The 23,819-nt window shown below is 46.9% G+C and overlaps 1 protein-coding gene across 1 annotated transcript in view; it reads right to left on the bottom strand.

Moving 5' to 3' along the window:
- The window catches only part of SAMD11 (sterile alpha motif domain containing 11), a 397,470-nt gene that overhangs the window by 248,727 nt on the left and 124,924 nt on the right, over positions 1 to 23,819 (bottom strand). Inside the window, exon 8 of the mRNA XM_075906866.2 lies at positions 1,726 to 1,800. The gene's annotated coding sequence lies outside the window, so the exon portion shown is untranslated. The remainder of the gene's footprint in view (positions 1 to 1,725; positions 1,801 to 23,819) is intronic.

Consider the following 23,819-nt stretch of genomic DNA (forward strand, 5'->3'; position numbering starts at 1 on the left):
GCCCAGTCTAAAGTGTTGCCACATACATCACCCATCAGGGAATAATGTGATCCCTGGCTGGGCTAACCAACAAGTGTCCTGATGGGCAGCACTAATGAGGTGCAGATGCCTGATGCATGTCAGCAAAGAAGGGATGACACTGAATTGTCTCTCCATTGTACTCTCCCATGGAAATACCCACAGGAAAACATTCTGAGGTGCAGGAAATCCCGCAAGGGCTGGCTTGCATTGCTTTTGGCAGACCTTCCTCTAAAGGGGATAGGATAGGTGGTCCATGAGGAAAGCAGGGGGTTCAGTCACTCAGCTGTATGGGTTCCCTTGTCACATCCGTCCATCTACCCCCTGTGGATGCTTTCATCCAAAGATCTCACAGGGTATGTCTACACTAGCCCCCTAGTTCGAACTAGGGTGGCTAATGTAGGCATTCGAAGTTGCAAATGAAGCCTGGGATTTAAATATCCCGGGCTTCATTTGCATCTTCCCGGGCGCCGCCATTTTTAAAAGTGACTGTGGGGTAGGGAAGTACCACTAGCCAATCACCCCATACCACCTCAGCGGCAGAGCCAAGAATAGAACCCATTTCTTCTGCCTCCTTTACCCTATATCTCCCTGTATCTTAACTAGGGAGACTGAACCACCCTCCCAAGCAAAGAGTCAGTCCCAAGGTTTAGAACTTGAGTGGTCTATATGAGGAACTCGGGAACTAGCAGCTCACTATGGCTATGTCTACTCAGCAGCGTTACTTCGGAATAACTAATGTTATTCCGAAATAATTAAGAGTGCATCTACACTACATGCCTTTATTTCAAAATAATGGTGAGCTGGAGTTACTTCTTACTCCAGCTCCTGTAACCCTCATTTCACGAGGGGTAAGGGAAGTCGAAAGAAGAGTGTTCTTCCTTCAACTACCTGCTGCGTAGACAGCGCCAAAAGCTGAGTTAAGCTATTTTGACTTCAGCTATGCAATTGACATAGCTTAACTTGCGCAGCTGAATTCGACGTTAGCCCTGCTGTGTAAACGTACCCCACCTGTCCAGTGCATCTTCCATCTTCAAAGGATCACTATCCAGAACATTGCAGAACCCACTTTACACACACAGACATAACTTCAAGTGTTGACCAGCCTTCCACAAAATGTACATATACTGCCATGATTCAGGAAATCAAAGGCTTTTTTTTTTTTTTTGGCCCGTTAGTACCTGGTGATTGGCTATATCTGAGCAAGGGGAACCATATTTAATTTAAAAAGTTCATTTTCTGTCTAGCTACAACTTCAACATTCAACAACAGGGCTAGATTCTGATCCCACTGAGCACTACTTTACTCTACCAGTGAGACTCTTAATGGAGTAAGGTGCTAATTAACATAAGTAAAGGTATCTGAATCTAGCCTCAGTCCACTGGGATGGCTGACCCACTTTGGGCACAGACTTCACTGTCAAGAGAAGGAACAAAATATGCACGTATTTAACAGTCTACGAACAGCACCAAAACAAAGATAAGCATGTCCCTCCCATCTGCACATGGGACTTCCTTTGCCCAAAGGCAATAGAAATACGTATTTCGACTCAAGGTTGACAGCTCGATTCCTACACAAAAGTTATTAATCAATGGCATGCAAAAGGACAGCACACTTTGCACACTGCAAAACCATCATCCCAAGGAACCCTCCAGCTCAGCAGAGACACCAAGAGTGGGAAGGGGAAGGGGAAGGAGACTGACTTACCCTCTTAACCCTGGAGTGGATCACGGCAGGTCAATCTTAGGTGGGGGAAGGAGACTGCATTGCTTATTGCTGTACCTGTTTGGGGATAAAAAGGAGAGCCCAGTTTAGCACTTGGTAAGAATGCTAAATTGTCACATTTATTTATTTAAAAACAAACCCCAAAAGCCTATATTAGCCAGCACTCAGTTGAGGAACAATCGAAACGTGGTGTCTGTATCCAAGATCCCAGTCAAAAGGGGATGTTCTCTGTGTGGGTGAGGCTGAAACAGGAACCAAAAGAGTATTGTCAATATATAGTGAGCCCAGAGATAATGTCAGCAGCTGTAGCTCACCCAAGGGGCTTTCTTCCATGGTGATCTATAAAGGGGGAATAAAAACTAGCTGGGATCTAGTTCTGCAGCAGCCGAGCTCTGAACACTCCCCTTGATGGCAATGGAAACTGGCTGTCGGGAATGGCAGTATTCATAAGCGGGCCTGGGAAAAGCTGGGGGTAAATTTCTCACACTGAAGATGTTTTGCACTTTGCAGGATCGGGTTCATAAAGATTCTACCATGAAAATGTTTATTTAAACAGGGAGACCCTTCCACATAACCTAATGATAAACATACAGGCTAAAAAAACATTTCCCCTTTATCCAAACTTCCATCGACCCAAACAGATCTCACGGACTCCCCATTCCCTGTTGAATTTAGATAAAACGGCATAAAATGAGAGAGATCACTCAAGACAATTTCCGCATTTCTTTTAAAGCACTATTTTTAAAGGAAGAAAAGGACTCTAGAAGGAGGGGATGGAATTAGTATCCATAAAGTTGTGATACAAGTGCTCCCCGCAGAAAACACACAGGGAGGGCTGAATGGTACTTTGCTCGCTCACTTGCACGCTTGCTCATTTTTCTCTCATTTCTCTCTGGTGGCGAGAGCTGGCATCCCATCTCTAATTCAGAATTTCCCACATTCTCTAAGTTTATGTCCACCATTAACATTATTTAAACATCACCTTATTTTTTTCCCCTTCCTTCTTCTAGGCATTTCACAGTCAAGTTACTTTTTTTTTTTTAATGATAGTTTATTAAGAAAAGCTGACTATACCTCTGCTCCGTCTGCTGGAACAGCTCTGGCAAATAAAAAACCCACCTCGCAGGAGACAGTTTTATTCTGTTGATCGGAAGTCTGCCAGCCCAATTTATGATTGAACATAAGATCTCCAAATCTGAATTTATGTCTTGTAGTATAACGACAGGTCAATGAGATTAAAAGTATGTTCATGAGAGAGCTGTAAGGCAATTTGAGTTTCATGGGTCTGTGGTGATTGGACGTTCAGTCTAAGAAAACCTGCCTTAATAAAACACTTGCAGTCCCCGGAAACAATCTGCACATTTTTCATTATTGCAGCCTTGCTGTGGTCTCCTTTACAAACACCCCCCAGAGAGGGAGAGCGCGAGAGAGAAAGCAAATCTCCCCCTCCTTCCCTATTTGAATGAATCCATCAGAGAAACTGCGCCGATAATAAATGGGCTGAATTAACAATGGGAACATTTTTTTTTTCAGGATCAAATGGTTCAGACTATGTAATGGGGGAAGGAGGGGCGGAGAAGGATGAAAATCCAAACTTTGCAGAGACAAAAGTGTTCTGGCCGGTTATCCACACCCCAAATGAAAAATATATGGGGTTTAAAAATGCAGACCAATGGCCTTGATACTTATAGAGTGAAATTCACTCCACATGTGGAGTCCTGTGCACTCCAGAACCCCTCTTATGCCTTTAATTTGGGGTTCAAGTAAGGCTTTACCGGCACACACGGCCTCATTTGGTCCATCTGAACTGAGCAAACTTTTTCAATGGATACAGCTCCTAGCTGCAAAATTCTCAAGATCCTCAAAGATCCGGTGATAGGGTTAGATTTCACATTTCAGGTGTTGGTTCAGCCCATTATGGGTTGCAAAACTTCAGGTTGAGATTCAAGCTATCCCAAAGTTGGGAGGGCACAAAGCCAGGGGGTGGGGGTGCAGAATGTTACAGTGACAGAGAAGATGAGATCTGGAGCCAATGTTGTCCTGGGGCTCCAGGCAGCTTGAGGCCACAATTTCAGTTCAAGCCCACCTCTGCTCATCCATATTTAGGTTCATTTACAAGAGGCATCTCAATGTCAAGGGCAAAATGGGACATTAGACATACAGGAGTAGTGCGGGGACAGGAAATGGTCATTACAAGATGTTTGCACAGCTCCGAGTATGATGGGAGAATGAGCTCAGCTGCAGCCCTTAGGCGCGGTTATAATTAAAATAATAAATAGCTTGAATGGATCTATCTAAACTAATCTAGGTATTTATACTAAACCAATCACAGCTGCATGCTGAGTACTGTGGTAGGATCTGAATGGTTAATAAAGAATACACAGGAGTCCACTACTAAAGAATGCTGTCTCTCTAGAAAGCTAGAAAAACCACTGTTCTCTAGGTCCCCATCTCCAGAGTAGTGTAAAGAAATGCCAAAAGAGACCTGTTTTCCAAATCCAGTTCTGGTGCAACCCAAGATGGTGGAAATCTCATGAGCACTGATAGGTGAATGAGAAGGCTGATAATTCTGGATGATGGAAATATCATGCCATCAACTGATCTCACCAGATTTCTGCATTCTGGAGCCAAGATCTCACCAGAACACCTGACTAGATTTTTGGCATTGTCCAACTTGACCCTTTCCCCAGCTCTGGTATGAATCCAAATTTCCCATAGCTAATCCAGTTTCAGAACTGAACACTTCCTCCTTTCTAGACACCACAGGTGAAGACACACATAGCAGGGAGCCCTCAGCAGTGTGAACAAATCCTCCAAAAAGTTGTTTTGCCTTTTTTGCTTTGAACCTGTTTTGTTCCTTTTCAATCTCTCAAATGTTCAGGAACGTTTAATTCAGGAAACGTTCATGGGACTTGCACATCTGGTGATAGGGAAAAGGAACCAGGATTCACTTCCACTTGCGTAATGCAGAACTGAACCAAACTCTTCATTTCCCTGATGCATCTAAGATCTTCCAGCCCAGAAACGAGTGCCCTAAAGTCACCAAGGCCTGATTTTAAGAGATGCCAAGAACCCACGACTCCAGCTGCCTTCAATAAGCATTGTGGGTGCTGAGCCAATTGGTTAATAATGCTAAATAAACAGAACAGGAGTGCGGAGAATACAAAACATACCTGAGAACTCTAGAAAAGCTGAGTGAAGGAGTCTGAAAAAGGAGAGGGGGTGTAACAAGATGGTGGCGGGTCGTGACCTTCCCTGAGCTTATTTAACTAGAAGAGTCAGCCCTGCTATTTGGCTGCCTCTGTCAAAATAAAAGAAGCTTCTAAATCCAGGTTCCCTGTGTAGTTGCCCCATGCAATGCTCCAGGGGCCAGTGCATGTTTGTTGAGCAAACCCACCTCGGATAGGAGAGGAGATACCAGGATGTTCCTGCTTTGTCTTTGTTTAACAATCTGTTTTGTTGTCAGGCAGGGCAATCCGCCAAAAAAAGTTCCTCTTGCCTAAGCTTCATGGGCGGACTGCCTTCAGAATTTATACAAATAAAAGAAGAAACTAAAAGTGCCGGCAGCACCGATCTGATTACAGAGTCATTTATTTTCTGGTCGTTAATAATTTGTGCAATAAAAGATTGCATGCCTTTCTGAGTTAGTAGGAGTTATTGGCACAAATTTCCCTCCACACTGGTGTGAGTCTGTGCTTGGAACATAAATTATTAGTTTCTTATCGCTTTCCTCTTCATTTTTCATGCTGCCACGGCGAGATCGCCAGAAGCCAACCCCTGAGTCTCGATCTTATTTTATGCTGCAGGAGAGAAGCAGCGAAGGCGGTTATTCTGTCTTTAATTACACAAGCCTGCTCTGTAACAACCCCTTCCCTACCTCGGTACTGGCAGGTGTATGCACTGTTTTGTGTTTGTATATATGCAATGGCCTGTGGAGATAGGCAGGTAACTCTGCCATCCACCAACTACATTTCTAATGAAAGCGGTGCTTGGAGCCATCAAATGACAAGCTTCCACCACCCTGCCAGCTTCTGTCAGATATCCATCTGGAATACGAGTGAGACGGTCACATGTGTGTGCATCTCAGTGAACAACCCAGCTGGCTGTAGTGTGTGCATACACATGCAGTGGGGCGGTGAGCATGGGAAGAGTATTTATTCATCACCATTGAAGAGCAAGAGGCAAGTATCAGCACGCACACACCCTCTGTGCATTGGTGCCAGTCGGCCATATTATGAGTCCTACACAAGGTCCAATCAAAGGCAGAGAGGTTTGATGCCAACTGCTGAGGAAAAAAAGGGGTGCGTCTCTTCAGCTGTCAACACTGCAGAGCTTTTCCGGGATACCAGAGGCATCCCGGAAAAGCTATGCCACGTCCAAGGAACGCGACCGCTTTTTGGGAACAATTACCAAAAAACGGATGTGTTGTTTTGCACCCCTGTAATCCTCATTGTATGAGGAAGAAGGGATATGTCGAAAGAGGAGGTTTTTCCAAAATTTGGCCCCTTGTAGACGGGCCAAATTTAGGAAAAGCCTCTTCCGAAAGAAAAGCGGAAAAAGATACGCAAATTGCAAACTGCAATTTGCGTGTCTTTTTCTGACTTTTCGTTGCAGTCTAGACATAGCCTTCCTGACATCCAGAAGGGGAGGTACCATGGCTACAGAAAGGGACTCCGATCAGCAGATCTCAGTTTCTCTATCTGCCAATTGGGATACTTACCCACCTAAAATACCTTGAGCTCTATGGATGGAATGTGATAAGCATGAGGATGTACTTAAAGATACCACACTGACAAAGGTTCTGTGAGCAGGAGTGTCCTTTTTCTGAGAGACCTGGCATGGAGCAGGTGTTCTTGAGGTCACCACTACTTTGGCATATGCCATAGTTCACACAAATTCCACATACAAAATTCTCGATCTTCTTCATATTGTGGCCCAACAGTCAGCGCCTTTCAGTGCATCTGTAGTGGGACAGCTGCCCTACTCTGGCCAGAAGGGGTTAAAAGAGGCTGAGGGAAGCCTGCCCAGAGCCCTGGCCAATCAGGCAAGGACTTAGAAGGAGTCAATGAGAAAGTGGCTTACTGGGGAAGCCCTGTTTATAAAGAGCTGCTCAGCCTGGCAGAGAGCAGTTGGGTCCTGACCAGTGTTGGTGGAGGACAAGCTCCCAGAGAAGGTGAAGCACCTTGAGCAGAGCAGAGCAGTGCTTGGCAGACTCAGGGGAGCTAGAAGGAGGCTCTGGTCTGATATCTCCCAAGCTATGACCTTGATATAAGGACTGAGAAGGTGCAAGGGGTTATGGGGAAGTAGCTTAGGGAACAGGAGGAAGAGAAGGAGGGCAGGACAAGGCTGCTACCTGAGGGTCACTGGACTGGAACCCAAAGTGGTGGGCAGGTCTAGGTCTTCCCTTCCCCCTTGCACGGCACCTAGCCACACTGAAGAGTGGCCTTTATAGACTTTGGCTTTCCCCTGCGGGGAGAGGCTGGACTGGGGCTGCAGTTGGCCATGGTGGCAGAGGGTGAGACTGAGGGCTGCCGATACCCCCAGAAGGGGTGAGCAACTGGAGCAGTGAGCACTGCCAGAGAGCAGTGTCTTGAGGAGGACGCTGTGGTCCTGGGAGGGACGTGAGTCCAGAATTAGAGTGTGGAGAGAGCGCAGAGTGATAGTGCGTGAGACACCAGCCAGAAGGGGGTGCCCTGCTGAGGACTGAGTTAATTCCCCGAGTGACCAGCAGGACGCGCCACAGCCATGAGTCAACACCATTACGTCTCCGTGGGTTATGTCCCAGAAATTCCTCCCGACACTGCCTGCTCAACTTCAGAGTCCCGCAGAAGGCATCACCAGAAAGGGTGCACTACATGATGCAGTGACCTGAGCCATCTGCACTTGCAAAGGGCTGATCAACCCCTGCACTTTGAAGAGTGGAGCCTGGAATGGGGAATCTGGACTTGGCACAAATTTCCCTCTACACTGGTATGAGTCTTTGCTTGGAATGTAAATTACTTGTTTCTTATTGCTTTCTTCTTCATTTTTCCTGCTGCCACAGCTCTTCATTAAGGGGCTACCACCAATGTTCCTTCTCACTTTTTTCCATCAATGTGCAGAATACATTTTGCTACGTGTACCAAAACATTTGAAGATGTGCACCATCAGTTGAAACACGTTGCCCTCTGTGGGAGGCTGAGAGTGCTCTGCTAATCAGCTGGTGGCATTTGAATCTCTCTCGGGTGGCCACCCAAGCACTCAGCTTATAAGGAATACAGATCACTACCCAGATTCGGAACCGCAATTCTATATAGAACACTCTGCAACACACTACAGCGTGCTGACCTGGCCTTCAGATTTATAGATCCCCCTCCGCACGCTTTTCTTGTATGGTGACTCCAATCACTCCTGTGGCCACAGTGGAAGCCCCGTATCTTCTCTCCCAGATGATGTCCTAGATATTTGGAATGCCAAATACCTGCTCTGGAGCTGTTAGTGGGAGAGGAGGAATGGTGGGGCTCTAGCCAGATGTGTATTCCAAAGGGCACGTGTGCACTAAACTCCAGTGGAGCTGAATGCTGGATACCACAGAGAATTTGACTTATCCTTACAGAATGCATTCCCTTGCCATTATGGCTAAGTGTAAGCAGCCCTGTTGAGGCCCAATGGTATCTCTCAATAATGGAATGATATATGCTCAGGGCACCCCTGTGCACATATATATGTTGCAAGCAACACATAGTCCTGTATTCTAGGAGGATTTATAAGGGTGGGCCAGAGCAGGAGCAGCACACGCATAAGGGCACAGTGTGAATTCAAGAATAGTGATAGAAATGTAGCCGTGTTAGTCTGGGGTAGCTGAAGCAAAATGCAGGACAATGTAGCACTTTAAAGACTAACAAGATGGTTTATTAGATGATGAGCTTTCGTGGGCCAGACCCACTGGGTCTGGCCCACGAAAGCTCATCATCTAATAAACCATCTTGTTAGTCTTTAAAGTGCTACATTGTCCTGCATTTTGCTTGTGAATTCAAGAGTTACTGATGACTCAGTGCTTGGCATGTCTCATGATAATGCCGCACTGGTGGGTTCACCGATCTTTTCAAAGCGATGCTAATGTCCAGGAGCGGCCCTAGAATAGCTGCCAGCAACTGGCACCCTAGGCAAAACGCGCAATCGGTGCCCTCGCCTCCAAAGCCCTCAACGGCTGTTTATCTTGACGCCCTAGGTGACTGCCTAGTTTGCCTGTATTGACGGGCCGCCACTGCTAATGTCCACGGCGTAGCATTTACCATGTCCGTGGCAGGTGTGCTTCAAATGTCCAGCCTGAGTTCTCACGATTGTTTGAAGGGGTGTCATCATGATGTGGCGGCATCAGGGCTCTGTTTAATTGTTACTTGTGGTGGAATAGGAGTTGGCTTCCTCCTGCAGAGTATTTTAAAACAACCTCTCTTGCCATCAGTCTGTAACAGAGCTGGAGAGAAATATGCTATCCTCATCAAGTTTAGAGCGACACCCTGTTGTAGTTTAGGAAACCAACAAGCTGGGGAACATCCCTTATATTGCTGTTGAACTGAAGTATTTATTACATGCACACACACAAAATCCCAGCCCACCCACCACTCCGGCACAGGGAAATTATGCTTTAAAACTCCCTGCTGAGCAAAACCCATGAAAATAGGAAGTTTATGTTGGAAATCTAGCAGCCATAATCCTGCAGTTATAATGAGCACACTTAAAAAACAAAAAGTGTGAAAGCAAGCGGCATTGTTGCATGCATTTTTGCTTATCAGACACTTCCAAAAAATAGTTTCAAAGAAAACCAAGAGCTGGTGTCCTGCAGAGACCCCCCAAACCCTTCTCAGGTCAAGGGAGGCATCTTAGTTCTCAAAAGCCACCTCCCACTTAGATAGTCAAGGAGCAACGCTGAGGGGTCACCAAAGGCAACCCTGTAGCACCCCTTCTGGCAGAGAGACACCTAATTTGTAGCATGTAGCTTCTTGTGCCTGCTAGATACAGACAAACACTGTGCTCCTCTCTGACTTTCTTGTTCCTGAACGGACTTAGCCTCTGCCGCCTAATGTCACTAGTCAGGCACCTCTCTAATCCCATCTTGCACAATACAGTTATACAAGGGACTGCAGACTACACCACAAATCCCATCCAACCCCCCAGTGCCCTCAAGGATGGGTTAGGGTTAGGGATATTTTGGCCTTGGAAAGGGTTCAGAAAAGGGCAACTAAAATGATTAGGGGTTTGGAACAGGTCCCATATGAAGAGAGGTTAAAGCGATTGGGATTTTTCAGTTTAGAAAAGAGGAGACTGAGGGGGGATATGATAGAGGTATATAAAATCATGAGTGGTGTGGAGAGGGCGGATAAAGAAAAGTTATTTATTAGTTCCCATAATAGACGAACTAGAAGACACCAAATGAAATTAATAGGTAGCAGGTTTAAAACTAATAAAAGAAAGTTCTTCTTCACACAGTGTGTAGTCAACCTGTGGAACTCCTTGCCAGAGGAGGCTGTGAAGGCTAGGATTATAACAGAGTTTAAAGAGAAGCTAGATAATTTCATGGAGGTTAGGTCCATAAAAGGCTATTAGCCAGGGGATAGAAATGGTGTCCTTGGCCTCTGTTTGTCAGAGGCTGGAGAAGGATGGCAGGAGACAAATCGCTTTGGTCCACCCTCTGTGGGGCACCTGGTGCTGGCCACTGTTGGCAGACAGGCTACTGGGCTAGATAGACCTTTGGTCTGACCCAGTACGGCCGTTCTTATATTCTTATGGTATCAGAAAGTGGATGCAGTGGAATGTTCCTTGACTGCAGAGAAATCCAGAAAGAAGGACCCCCTGCACCGTGCAGGCCACAGAATCTCGCCCACCCCTCTTAGGTGAGAGGATTATTCTAAGAGGGGTGGGCGAGATTCTGTGGCCTGCACGGTGCAGGGGGTCAGACTAGATGATCATAATGGTCCCTTCTGACCTTAAAGTCTATGAGTCTATGAGTCTAAGGACGCCAAGTTTAAACTCAGCTAAATTGCGTGCACTTTTTGGATCTGGGATGTTGGTTGGTACCATTACAGAGCCCTGGGGCCAGCTGTGCAGTCAGCATCCAGACTGAAACCTGCCCAAAGCTCTGGGGGTTTGGTCCAGGCCAATCACTATTAACAAAGGGATGGGAAAGGAGAAAAATACCGGGGCGGCGGGCACGTAATGGAATTCTCCTTGATGCTCTGCCAAGTCCTCCAGGTTGTCTTGTGACCTTTGGAACTATAAAGGATAGTTCCCAAGGCTCTTAGGAGCAACACACTCACTCTGTCTTTCATCAGTTTCAAGAAACATATGACTCCCTTTTTCCATTTACTCAGGAGTCTCTTTGTCACATAGCCGTGCAGAATTTGTTTTCCTGTCACCAACACCTGCCACAGCCATGCTTTCTATAAAGTAAAATGGCAGCAAGCCAGCATGGCTCATCAAAACACAGCCTCTGTGCTGCCTCTCCAAAGATCCACACCTGGTAACATCTTCCCACCCCTTATTCACATCCCTGGCTATACTGGTTGGCTGAATACCACATCTCACTGTGAAAGAAGGGGCCAGTGCACTTCATGGATATAAGAATGAGCATATTGGGATGGTCTGTCTACCCCAGTATCCTGTCTTCTGACAGTGGCCAATGCAAGGTGTTTCAGAGGGAATGGACAGATAATCAGGTGATTATTATAAGTGTTGGCCATTCTCAGCTTCTGGCAAACAAAGTCTAGGGAAGCTTCAGAGCCCAGTTTTGCATCCAGCAAACGACAGGATGGACCTATCCTTCATGAATGTATCTAGTTCTATAACACTGTTATAGTCTTGGCCTTCACAACATCCTCTGGCAAGGAGTTCCACACGTTGATTGTGCTTTGTGTAAAGAAATACTTTGTTTAAAACCCGATACCTATTCATTTCATGGTGACCCCTAGTTCTTGTGTTATGAGTAAATAGTACTTATTTACTTTCTCTACACCGATCCTGATTTTATAGACCTCTATCATATCCCCACACTTAGTTGTCTCTTTTCAAAGCTGAAAAGTCCCAGTCTTATTAATTTCTTCTTATATGAAAGCTGTTCCATACTCCTAGTCATTGTTGTTGCCCTTTTCCTATACCTTTTCCAATTCCATTGTGTCTTTTCTGAAATGGGAGGACCAGATCTGCACACAGTATTCAACATGTGGGTGTACCATGGATTAATACAAAGGCAATATGATGTTTTCTGTCTTATTATCTACCTTTTCCCTAATGATTCCCAACATTCTGTTTGCTTTTTTAACCACTGCTGCACATTGAGTGGATGTTTTCAGAGAATTTGAAAAATTTGAAAATTGGAGAGCCCTGGTTATGAGTATGTTGAACAGTATTGGTCCCAGTAAAGACCCTTGGGGGACACCACTAGTTACACGTCTCCATTTTGAAAACAGACCGTGCGTGTTTAAAATCACTGGTGAAGAAGGGACAGAGGGTCGTTTCAGTGGGTGAAATTTCTATTTCATAAAATACTAATTTCTTCCCGTAGACATAGATACTTCATTTTAGCTGAATATTTTTACTAGGGGAACTGCATTTCCCAATTCCCCACTTCGAACCTTGTATGTATCCCTTGAAAAATGTGTCACTGTGCACACACAAGCTATATTGCACTTTATGAGGCACCTCTGGTTCAGTGACCTCTTTGTCTTTCTAGTTTGGGCTCTTGCACACTTCATTATGGCCCTGCTGTTTCCTGAAGTTATAACCCCAGGATTCCTCTCCCCCTGCCTGGGACTAATGACTAGAGCCGTGGTTCTCGACTCCCGGCCTGCTTGCTGCCCACTCCGCACTCTGCTGCAGCCCATGAGGCAGCCCCGGAGCCATACAGGTAATATATTACCTGTATGGCTCTGCAGCTGCCTGGAGGTAGCCCACATTACCCAGAGAGATGTATGGCCCACAATGGCAAATAGGTGAGAAACACTGGACTAGAGAGACAGGACTCCCAGATTCAAATCCCAAGTCTGCCACTGACTCATCATGACCTTGTGGGCCAGTACCAGGCAGCTAGGCCATAATTTTCAAATGTGGATGTCCAAACCTTACTCACCTATCTCCCAAATTAAGCACTTAAAAAGTGACCTGATTTTCACAGGTGTTCGACACCCACCATTCCCACGCAGGGTAATGTGAACTATCTGAACCCTCGATAAATTTGAAATTCTCATCATCCACTTCATTCCCACCTTTGCTAGAACATGGCCCCCCACATATGCCAGCCCAGAAACCAGGAAGCCAAAAGTTAATTCCAAACCTGGGTCTCCCACCACAGCTTTACTGTGCTTCATGTTGGCAGCAGGTCCCAAAGCCCAGTAAAATAACCAGCACTCTGCCCAGGAAACCCCTAAATTAGTCTGGCATCTGCTGACCTGGGAAGGAGAAACCTTCCTGGATGCCCCTCGAAGGGTTAAATCAAAGTCATAACCCTGTGCCTCTGTTAGCCAGCAGACTTGACCCACCTTCCCTTAATCCAGGGGTGGGGAATGTTTTTTGGGTTGGGGGTGCCGACCCACAGAAAAATCAGTCAGGGGCCACACACAAGTGAGAAGCAAAAATAACTACCAGAAAAACCCACACCCCAGAAACAAACCTGACTGACGTAGCCCCTGACTTAGAAGGAGAAAGACACTCCCCTAATTCCCCTGAAACACTGGAATTTTTTGGGGGGTGGGAGACCCAGGATAGTAGATTTTGTTTGCTCCAGTCCTGCTTGGGAGGATGCAGTGGGGTGGAGCAGCATCATGGGTTCCCCAATGCTGGGGGAGCCCCAAATCTCAGGGGCCAGACCCAGGCAACCCAGGGTCCAAATCTGGCCCCCAGGCCTTAGGTTCCCCACCCCTGTCCTAATCTTTTTACCATACCAAATGAGCAGGTCAGGAAATAAAACCTTTCTGGTTTCCCTGCTCAGGATCAAGAGCACTTTTAACATCCTCAAGGCTCCAACCACCAAGAATTATATATGTTAAAAACAAATCTGTGGGCTACTGAATTATATATATATTTAATTTGTAGAGCAAGGCTTTTAACTAACCCCTCCATGTAACCATGAAGTATAAAAAGTACTGCCATTCAATCTGGCAGACCTCTTAGGATGTGCTATTACTCCCTCCCACAAGGCAAAGGAGGCTGGTGGAGCTAATTATGAATGATACGGTTTTGGGGAAGAGGAGGTTGTGTGCCTGTGGTTTGCTTGTTTTGAAGGGGAGAGAACTTTTGTTAAACAAATCAAAACTATATGTTATAGCTAAGTAGTATTACAGTCTAGATAAGTACCTGTATAATAGTATAATGGACACGCAGAGTTCTACAACCCATGTGGGGAGAAAATCTATTCCCTAATCCCTGAGGGACCTCGAGTGGTTTGAGGCACAGATTAACACTAATAATGTCAACCTGCAGTAAGAGCATCTTCTTCCCAGCTGCACCTCCTCACTTTAAGAGGGCTCAGGAAGCAAACATGGGCTAGGCCTCCACCTCACATTAGGAGGCTTGAGGGCAGAGACAAATAATGTACCATGTCCCAGGGCTGATTTCCCTGGCCACATCTGTGGGAGAGAGGGGTATTTCTGGCCCTTGGTGCAACAGCGGTACAGTGGGATGGACCCATCTGAGTGGGACACAGACCCTATATGGGCTAGGGACAGAGAGACACCACCCCCCTAAAAAAAGCTGGTCTTGCGGAGGGCAGGTGTCATCCCCATCCACCAAGCAGAACCAGGTCTAGTCTGGTTCTGTTCAGGGGACGGTGAACCTCTTTGCAAGGTGAGTTTCGGGAACTGCCACGGACAGAACCGAGTGCATGATCCCAACCCAGCGATACCCGGTCCGGTTGGGAATAGCTGGGCGATTTGGTGACAGCAGTAGCCAAAACCCAGTGCAGGGTCAAGACTGGGTTACCGTTGATCAGATGTGGCAATAGCAACAGCCAGAACCGAGCACAGGATCTGACTTGGGCTGTGAACTCTGGGTGTTTGGTAATAAAAGGAGCCAAAACCGAGAGCATGATCCGGATCCAGTGACACTCGGTCCGGTTCGGCAGCAGCCCCAGGCAAAACCGAGAGCATGATCCGGACCCAGTAAAACTCAGCCCGGTTCGGCGGCAGCCCCAGGCAGAACCGACCGAGGATCCGGACTCAGTGACACCAGGTTGGGTTCAACGGCAGCCCCAGGCAGAACCGACCGAGGATCCGGACCCAGTTCGGCAGCAGCCTCAGGCAGAACCGACCGAGGATCCGGACCCGGTTCGGCCCGGTTCGGTAGCAGCCCCAGGCAGAACCGACCGAGGATCCGGACCCGGTTCGGCCCGGTTCGGTAGCAGCCCCAGGCAGAACCGACCGAGGATCCGGGCCCGATTCGGCCCGGTTCGGCAGCAGCCTCAGGCAGAACCGACCGAGGATCCGGGCCCGGTTCGGCAGCAGCCCCAGGCAGAACCGACCGAGGATCCGGGCCCGGTTCGGCAGCAGCCCCAGGCAGAACCGACCGAGGATCCGGGCCCAGTTCGGCAGCAGCCCCAGGCAGAACCGACCGAGGATCCGGACCCGGTTCGGCAGCAGCCCCAGGCAGAACCGACCGAGGATCCGGGCCCGGTTCGGCCCGGCTGGGGGCTGATCCCTGCACCTAGGGCATGGCCAGGCACGGCCCCCCCGCCGCGGTCGGAGTCGCGCTGGAAGCGGAGCCGAGACGGCGATGAGCCGCCGACACGTTTCAATTAGCGAGGCCGCCCCGGCCGCTGCCTCCCCCGGGGCGCTGCAGCCCAGCGGGGCCGGGCTCGCCCTGCAGCCGCCTACGCGCTCGCGGGAGCGCCAGGGCCAGACAGCGGCGGCCGGGCCTTAAACGGGCCATGCCGGCAGGCGGCTTAAAAGGGCAACAGCGCCTGGCCAGGGAGAGCAACAACTACACGCGCGCGTACACACATCACCACCACCCGCACAGCACCACACACAGAGCAACTAATACACACACACCCTAGAGAGCAACCACACACACACACACAGGCATACAGCAGCACCATCACACACAGAGTAACAACTACATACATATACACCACTCTCAGAGCAACATACTGAGCAATAAGCACACCACACAAACCAACTACCACACACAGAGCAACATCCCAGCAACAGTTCACACACATCAACAGAGCAACATCTACACATAGAGCAGCACCATAACTACACAGACATCAATACCACTGCAACAATCACTCACAGACAATCAGCACAACAATGCACTGAGCAATGACCACACCACAAAGCAACATCACAGCAACAACTACACAAACATCAACAACACCACATCACACATGGAGCAACAACACACATTGAGCAAAAACTGCACACAGCAGCAACACAGCCACTTGATTGTGCACGTCAATCACACTGAGCAACAGCACAGCGATGCCAACACCACCATGCCACACACGGAGCAACACCACTACACACAACTGTACCACCACCCAGAGCCACTGAGCAACAACTGCACACAGCAGCAACACCACCACATGTACACCAACCACCACAGAGCACCATCACAACACTACACCACACAGAGTGCATCTAGACTGGCAAAATCTTGCTGCCGGTCTACACTGGCCGCGAGTATTTGCACAAGAACACTGAGTTTGTGCTGTACAAAATCAGTGGTTCTTGTGCAAATACTCTGACGCTCCTGCTCAGGGATAAGCCCTCTTGCGCAAGTATTCTTGCACAAGAGGGCCAGTGTAGACAGCCAAGTTAATTTCTTGAGCAAGAAAGCCCGATGGCTAAAATGGCCATCGGAGCTTTCTTGCGCAAGAGAGCATCTCCACTGGCACAGATGCTTTTGCTCAAAAGCAAATCTTTTGCGCAAAGGTACATGCCAGTATAGACACTTTCTTGCGCAAATACTTTTAACAGAAAAACTTTTCCGTTAAAAGTATTTGCGCAAAATCATGCCAGTCTAGACGCAGCCACAGAGCAACAACTGCACACAGTTGCACCATCATCATACAATAACAACTACACAAACAGCAACAAAATACTCCACCATAATGCACACAGCAACCATCATACACAGAGCAATATCACCAAATACACTGCAACAATTGCACAGAAAGTACAAATACCACCACACAATCATATCACATAGCCCCAACTACACACACAGCAACAAAAACACAGTACTACAACATACAAAGAGCAACAACCTTATATACAGTAACAATCTCACCCAGCAGCAAACCACACAAACAGGTACTCAGCAATAACAAAGAGACAGAATATCACACACTCACCCCCACACACAGTAAAACCACTCACACAGAGCAAATGAAAGCAGAGAGAGGGATTAACATTGCATACCCAAGCTAGAACAACAGTAACACGGACATGCTTTTAGGGGAGCATGCACACAGACAGACAGCAGCAAAACAGGCAGATTTATAGATGTATGGAGGAACAACACACACAGGCAAACTCACATTACTCAATATTACACTGATGCCCACCCCCAAAAAGCCACACATATACTCTGCAGGGAAACAGCACACAGAAAAAGAGCAACAACATACAGAGACACACACTAAGCAACAACAGAGACAGAGCAATAAGACACACCCAACCCAAAGCACATACCTGCCAAAACACACATAGCGCAAGCACCCAGAGACAACAACAACAAAACATACAGCAGGCACAGTGTGTGCGCACCCATATGTCGTTAGCACACGTTAACTAACATATTTTAAAATCTAGTCTAAACCAGGCAGTATGCCTCAACTAGTTGAGTTAAAGCTAGGAGACCTTATCACCTATGTAATATTGCCAGCCACAAATGTTAAAAAAACCATGAGTTAGGCTCACCAAAAATCAGGAGATTGGCTTTAACACCATGAAATGATGTAAAAACAATAGATTTGGTCTTCTTTTTAGTGGCCTTCTGCTTTGAGTAATCTTCTGAAGTTTGTCCCATGGCCACAAGGGCTGGAAATGCATCTTTTCTTTAAGAATGAAGGCTCAAATTATCACACAGCCACATGACTCCAGCAGCTGGGGCTTCAGGGAAGACAATAATTACCATGAGACTCATGACAAAATCATGATAGTTGGCACAAAGCCATTAACCCGGACAGTCCAGGGAAAGTTGTGGTATAGGAATTGGAATCAGGGACCCGAGCAACCTCCTGAACCATAGTCAGACCAGGTCATCTAGTCTGGCTTGCGTGCCAGCATTGCCACTATGTGCATAGTGCTGATTCCAGGGCTGGAGCACCCACAGAAAAAAAATTAATGGGTGCTTAACACCCACTGGCAGTCAGCTACGTCCATACCCACCCCAGCACCTCTGGCCCACTCACCAGCCCCACTACTGATCAATAGAACCCTGCACAGATACAAAATTTGCATCTGCAAAAAATGATCCGCGGATATTTGCATCCAGGTCTGTGGTGCAGATACCTGCGGCTATAAAGTAGATATCTACAAGTTTGCATCTGTATCTGCAAAAATGAGCTGCTGATATCTGCATTCACAACTGTGGATTTTTCAGGGCTTCACTGATCAACTTCTCCCCCTCCCTCCCATGCCTCCTGCCTGCCGTGATCAGCTGTTTTGTGGTGTGCAGGAGATGCTGGGGGCACGGAGAGGAGTGGGGACGGGGTGGAATTGTGTGGGAAGAGATGAGGCACGGGTGGAAACCTGTGGGAAAGGGAGGAGCAAGAAAAGGTGGGACAGCAATGGGGGCTTGAGGAAAGGGGCCAGGTGGAGGTGGAGCCTGGGGCAGAGTGGGCAGTGTGCACTCCTCCGGCCTGGAGGAAGCCATTGCTTATGATCACACACAATAAACCCAACAACTGAAAATAGATCAAACAATGACAGCCCACCAGCGAATCAACTAAAAAAAGCCATGCAATGCCACCCTACTCCCAGGGCAGGAAAGTATAACACCCAACCACAGCCAATGACATTGCAAAAGGATGCCAAATGATTGAAGGAGGATGTCTCCAAATCACAAGCAGATAAGTCCTCAGTGGGTTATCTTGATCCATATCTGCCAGTGGGTTCCACTGCCAGGTGCACCTCTGTAAAAGCAGAGGTGGTGGCTGGATTTGGCTCTAACTCACAATTCCAAGTTAAACTCAAAACTACCCCACAGATTTCCCCCTCAAAAGACAACAAAACAGTCTCTCACCATTCAATTACAGGTGTGGGTGGGCAAGGTTCTCTGGTCTGCAATGTGCAGGAGGTCAGATGATCATGATGGTCACTTCTGGCCTTAGAGACTATGACCAGCAAGTTCCATAGGTTCAGCCAAGGAAATAGGTGCAGCCAAGGTTTCATAGGTCCATTGCTCTACACCATCAGCCACATGCAATGACATAAGTCCAGCACCCTCGGGACATCACATGACCATTTTGTGTCTACATTGGCCCCCACCACAACAGAATCCAGGAGTAAGGCTTCTAGGCACTACAATGATACAGACAGACAAATAATAATAGATCTGATTGCATTCAGCATTGTGGGCAAAACTCACACTTGGTGCATCTCCATGGAAATCAGTAGAGTTATGAATTTGGCACAAACATTTTTTCCCTTTCTACCCCACCCCGTTTGCTGGCTGTGAGTGAAGGGATCAAGTGAGGAGGGTGGGAATTGCAGTCTCGTCTTTTTGCTTCTCCCTTAGCATCTGTAAGGCTACCTGATTTAACCCCACAAAACCCAGAGAATTCAGAATTAAGACTACAACCCTGCTTTAATCTACCACATTGCTAGATCTACCAAGGGATTTCAAGGGAGATGCCCTCGCTTTGGATTTATTTTCAAGCCTCTTATAAAGTATTTCCTTTATGTGACAAAGGGCTTTTCATGTTTCAATGAGACATTTGAAAAAAAAAATCTCACTCATTTACCATGGTGGCTCTACTTTCAAAATTTACCTCCCTGGAGATCATCTTGTGACAAGGAAGCCTTATTGTAACTTAAACAATGATGTTTCATTGCAGTGCCATCACAACTCATCACAAAGGGATAATGTTTCACTCTAGGTTATCAAATCATATATGGGGAGGGAGCGGAATTCCCACAAGTTTGTCCTGCAGGAAAAACTAATGTGGCAACCTGTAAAATATCCATATCTATATCTATATCTATATCTCAAGGTAAGGATAGTCTGCCATCCCTTCAAAAAAGGGGAAGGCTTAAATTTTCCACAACCCTTTGCACTTTTCTTTTAGTGAGGTTGAGAAAAGTATATGAGGCTGTACATCATATTAGTGCTGAACATGGTCCATAAGTGGATGTTAATGTGAATGGGATTTATACCAACTTAACAACATGAGGCATTTGGCTTCATGTGTTATGCAATACATAGGAACTGGGGTGGAGAGCAGTTAATCCCTGAATATTTAATCTTAGTTCTAAACACATATACTGTCTTTGAAAGTGTAATGCTATTTTAAAATAGTTTCCCTTTAGAATGCAACCAAATTTTCAAACAGAGCCACTTATTATGGGAACCCGACTGGCACCAGATTTTCACAGATGCTGAATACTCACAGGTTTCTATTGACTTCTCTTGGAACAGTAGGTGCTCAGTACAAACAAAAGTCTGTTCCTGTATGAAGGCAGGTTCCCAAAAATGATGGCACCCAAAACCAGCAGCCATATACCCCTTTTGTGGATTTTTGGCCTCAACTTTTTGTTTTACACTAGAACCAAAAAGAAAAGGGAGAAACATACAGACATACATACATATGAACGTGCATCCGTGTGTGAGTAAAGTATCTCTCAGAGAAGCATGCAGAACAGAAGGCTTGGTAGTTACCAGGATACTGCAAAGATGTGCAAATATAGGGAGATAATATTTGGCAATATATACTAGGTAAATACTACATGCCTTTTAATACACGGTATCAGCATGTATATTCAGTCATCATGGCTGCTCTATTGGCCTGACCTAAGAGATCTTTTTCGCTCAAGAGACTCTAATCTGGCTATACAGACAAACACAAGGCTTGATTCCTTGTGGTCTAGTGCTTTGTTTAGGTGTTTAGAGTTATGCAGCAGTTTGAGATCTGACAAATCAACAGGGTGGCATCTGCCACTTACTTTGCACAGCTGTAAATTACTGTAAATTACAAAGGGACAAGACCATAGAGAACCAGGCCCATACAGGGCTGGCCTTACCATAAGGCGAACTGAGGCGGCTGCCTCAGGTGCCATACTGGGGGGTGGGAGAAACGCCACTAGTTCACACTTTTTGAACAAGGCATTTTAAGTTGTTAGTTCTCCTTTATTAGGGTAGGTAGCAGAGCAGTACCATGAGAGGAGTAGAACAGGAAGAAGGCAGAACTGAGACCTTTCAAAGTTTTGGCCCAAGAGAGGGGACATGGGGGCGTCATTTGAGCTCCCCGCCTCAGGTGCCAAAATGTTGTGGGCTGGCCCTGGGCTCATAGTCCTGGCCCAAAACAGTTTATATGGAGCCCATGCTGCACAGTTCTGAAGTAGATTTCAAATACCTTCACAAAGGTTAAGGGTGTTCAGGTCAGAAGTTTTGGTCTGACCATTAAAGCCTGCTATGAAACTTGGCTTGGGATCCCAGTTCTTTTTGTCCCTGGAGATCTGAAGGTGTTTGGATCAAGGACTTATGAATCAGGCCTGTCTCAAGCTCATATAGCTACTGGATTAATAACCCCCATTAAGAAGTTATTTCAGGTGCACCGTAACCAATTTTCAAATGATAACATTATTCTGCCATTTAAATTTTATTCATTTCTTTTTAAAGGGCAAAAGAGGCCTAATCCATATTGTGGCCAGTTGCCTACAAGATTTTATGACTAAAACTTAAGCTGTTTGGAATTGGAGAAGCACGAAAAGGCTGCTAAATGCTGGTGCCTGCTGTCCGGAAGCAGGCAAATCTTCCAGCGAGAGCTAAGGGCCTGTTGCGTCAGCCCATTCCAGCATAAGAAGCTGACTGGCCAGAGGCAGTGAGGCTCTAGTCCAGAGGTGGCTAACCCGCGGCTTGTGAGCTGCATGCGGCTCTTCGAAGGGAAAATTGTGGCTCCCGCACCCGCGACTCTTCTCACGGTCCCTTGCTCTGACCTTTTTTCCTTGTCCGGATAGAGCACCGCTTGGCGCAGTGAGATCTGACGCTGAGGCCGACGGAAGTCTGCTTGGGCCTGCGGCTCTGACAGGGGGGCAGCGCTTCCCGCCCCCCCTCCCAATCACTTATTTCCCTTGGTTCTTTGCGCTGTATCCACCACTATTTTAGCTCTTCATCTGCAATGGGTTGGCCACCCCTGCTCTAGTCTAACCATAATTCAAGTGGGAATGAGCTAAATGGGGAATTCTAGTGCTGCTGCTTTGCATACAGGGGGAAGCAGGGGCCTGACAATGCAGCTCTCACTCAGGTAAAATATTCATTAAAGTCAGTAGAAGGTTTACCTAAGGGCTGTAGGCTTCACCCTTACAGTGAAATTCTCCTCAATAAAAAGGACCTACAAGGTCATACATGTTACGAGACCCTAAACTACAAATATTCAGCCTGGCATCCTGCCAGCGTGGCCTTCTTGCAGGAGATAAGGACTAGAGATCTTCACAGTAGCAAATCCTGGCACCTCATTCCCCCAGCCCATGCACGTTGTGCCTACCACCAGCCCAGGTGCCCAGCAGTGCAGGGATACCCCCCCACCCAGGCGCTGAAGTCTGCACCATGCCACGCGTCCCCACGCTGCAAGCAGTCCCTGGAATCCACCTCTCTCCCTTGCCTAGTGGGACTGAACCAGTTCAACTGCAAACCTCTGTAGCTAGGAAAACCCCCTAGATCCATGTTCCCTGTAAGCTGAAAGCTTGGGCGGCCACCCAGGAGACTTTCAAATGCCACCCAAGTGATTAGCAGTGCACTTACAGTGCCCACAACCAGCAGCAGGTGTTTCTGCTGGTGGTGCACATCTACACATCCTGGTGCACATGACAAAATTTACTCTGCACATGGACGGACAAAATTAGAGGGAACATTGCTCTAAACTTGTCTCTTAGAGCTAGTCTATACTCAGTTTTGGAATACTGGAATAACCATTTGGTCAGGGATGTGATTTTGATTTCCACAATAGTTAGATTGGTACAACCCATAATAGGGACACAATAAAACTCCAATAAAGGTGCTAAAACCAATACTGATTAGCCCTTAGTGTAGTGGTGGGCAGCCTGTGGCTTATTGGTGTTCTAGGTGTGGCCCACAAGACATTTTGTTTGCCATTGCCCATGCACATAGTTGCCAAACTCTGCTGGTTTTCAATCATGTAGATTTTTCATAAGAACACAAGAATGGCCAAACTGGGTCAGACCAAAGGTCCATCTAGCCCAGTAGACTGTCTGCCAACAGTGGCCAGCACCAGGTGCTTCGGAGGGGGTGGACCGAAGACAATGATCAAGCGATTTGTCTCATGCCATCCGTCTCCAGCCTCTGACAAACAGAGACCTGGGACACCATTTCTACTCCCTGGCTAATAGCCTTTTATGGACCTAACCTCCATGAATTTATCTAGCTTCTCTTTAAACTCTGTTATAGTCCTAGCCTTCACAACCTCCTCTGGCAAGGAGTTCCACGGGTTGACTATGCACTGTGTGAAGAAGAACTTTCGCTTTCCGCCTATGTTACTAAAGTGACATACACGTAAAGGAAGGGCACGTGAAGTGAGGTGTGTGCTGATTTGCACACAACATTGTGAGAGCTGCATGCTCCCTCTGCATCCAGTCAAAGTGCTGTAATGGATCAATCAGCAAAATCCTGCAAATTCCAGGTATGCAAGCACAGTGAACAAAACTACCCTACCCTAGGAGACTCTCTTGGTTACGACAATCTTGTGGCCCACTGAGAGGAAGAAGGCTACTCATGCAGCCCACTCACTAGCTTAGGTTGCCCATCACTGTCCTATTGCATCCATACAAGGGGATTGTACCATTTTAATTAACTGCTATAAATAAAGTGTTACAATTGGTGTATGTAGATTAGCCTTTAATACTGTATATAAATGTACATAGGCT

This window comes from Pelodiscus sinensis, chromosome 24, assembly GCF_052426305.1.
Source record: "Pelodiscus sinensis isolate ZL-2025 chromosome 24, ASM5242630v1, whole genome shotgun sequence".
Classification (NCBI taxonomy): Eukaryota; Metazoa; Chordata; order Testudines; family Trionychidae; genus Pelodiscus; species Pelodiscus sinensis.